Source organism: Morone saxatilis, unplaced genomic scaffold (assembly GCF_004916995.1).
Source record: "Morone saxatilis isolate NCDOM2014 unplaced genomic scaffold, NCSU_SB_2.0 Contig6, whole genome shotgun sequence".
NCBI lineage: Eukaryota > Metazoa > Chordata > Actinopteri > Moronidae > Morone > Morone saxatilis.
Window position 1 is genome coordinate 12,576,653 of NW_023340206.1, and position 2,237 is coordinate 12,578,889.

Here is a 2,237-nt window from a genome sequence, read left to right on the forward strand (position 1 = left end):
GTGTGTGTGTGTGAGAGAGAGAGAGAGAGAGAGAGAGTGAGAGTGAGAGAGAGAGAGAGAGAGAGAGTGAGAGAGAGTTATTAGTACAGATAAATGTACATCACATGACATTAATACTAATACAGATTAGGAGCACATCTTAATTTCTAATCTATTATTCAATTCATAATCAATCACTCTCTCCAGCTCCTGTTAAGGAAACTTTTGGATTCTTATTTATTTATTTATTTTATTCTGGACATTTGCACTATTAATTTCATTTAATTTCAAAATATTTTGTGGTTCATTTTTCAGATGAAGCCTCCTGAGTCTTTTTAAGTTATTGTTTGTTTTTAAGTTAACCTGAGTAGCATAAGTAGCTGAAAGACATGTTTTTTATTACTTTATATTTTATCCTTATTAATCTTCTGCTATGTTGCACCAAATGTAAAAACTCAATTCCAATTTTGTAGCTGATATATTTTGAACATTTAGCTGACTTTCCTCACATTTCAGACAGAAATTAAGGTAGAACATGTTGTATGTAATTGTTATTTAAATTGTTAATTTAAATCTAATAATGTAAGTGTTTAGTACAATGAAGAGTGCCCTCCAGTGGTCAGAGTGAATAACTACAACACTAAACACCACTTAACATAAGTTATTGATTACTGTTAACTCATAACTCTTGACAAGAAATGTAATACATTTGGGGATGAATTTATTGAATATGAATATAGATTTCATATTTATTTTATTTCATTTTTCTCAGAGTTTTACTCACGCAGGTGTTTTTTTTGCTGTGCTACTCCACAAGTTGTAGACATCAGCCTTTAAATTGTAAAATAATTTACATATTATAAAATTGTCAGACAATTCAAATGAATGTAGCAAAACCAAAGGTATTGTTGTTGTTGTCTTCTTTGTCAAAATCAGCATTAAAACCTTTTTCTCAAACTTTTCACATTCAGCTTTGTGTTCTCTACTTCCATAAAGAAGGTAACAGTTCTGCTACTGAAAATATCTCTACTGCAATCAGGACTTAAACTCCTGCAAACACACAACAATGTGAGCCAAAACAGTTTTTCTTTCTATGATCTTGTTAGCTTTGAAAGGTTCAGATATCAGATCTAGACATGGAGGTAAAATAAATCTTATTTGTGGCGTCAATACATTTCCAAAAATGTCTCAGTCCAGATAAAGTATAAACTTTTTTAACATTTTCTGCCAAATAGAAAAATATCCTACCAGAGGAGATGTTCCTTCTTCCAAGATGTCCTCCACTGACGCTGCAGATCTACGAGTGGGAGACAAATTAAAGTCTTAACATGTTAACAGCTGACAGAGAAAGTCAAAATCATACAATAATAAACATAGGATTTAGTTACATTAATAATCAACCGTAAGACTGGAAAGTGGAGCAACCTGAAGACTGTTCCATAGTTCCCACAGAGCGTCAGCAGCAGCAGTCCTCCTGCAACCATCAAACACAGAATAAATCATCAGAACTTTAAATTGCATCCATTATATGGTATATTCATGATATGCTGAAACATCATGATGATGTATGAACCATGGTGTATTGAAATATAAAAATGTTTAACATGAACAAGGGAAATGTGCTAACTCTTACAGTTTAACATTGGGGGGGCATTGACAACCACAATGGTCAATCTGGTGATTTACATATCTAACACTGTTTTATTTTACTGTTCCTGAAGGCTTTTACTTTAATACTAAAACCAACAGTAAGACTGTATATGTTTGTATATGTATGGATTAAATGGCATATTCCTGATATGGCTAAGACAATCATATTGATTCTATTGATTGCAACAGATGTTACAATTGCAATAGGAACAGTTAGTAAAGGTAAGTTAGGTAAAATGACAGAAATAGTGACATTTAATATCTAATAAAGTCTTTAAAAATCAAAGAAGGAAAAGCTGTTTTAAAGATGACATTGGTGTCTAGAATCTGTACAATTATTGGAATAATAGTGAGACTTTGTGGCCAATTGTATCACATAAAAAGGAAAATAAAAACTCCTACAGTGGTAGAATAATTCAATGAGCCAATAATCAATAACAATCAGACCCTCTAGTGGTAGCAGATGTTATTGGATCCAATCTACCAATCACACACAGCTGGCTCGTTTCAGTGTTCCTGCCGGTACTGCTCCACCAGAGCAACGTGACTGAATAATGACCTTAATCGATCTTTATTATATTCTCACACAGCGAGGAAACAACAAACAA

The 2,237-nt window shown here is 32.7% G+C and overlaps 1 long non-coding RNA gene across 1 annotated transcript in view; it reads right to left on the reverse strand.

Annotated features, from left to right (window-relative positions):
• The window catches only part of LOC118339896, a 59,466-nt gene that overhangs the window by 55,359 nt on the left and 1,870 nt on the right, over positions 1 to 2,237 (reverse strand). The window lies entirely within an intron of this gene.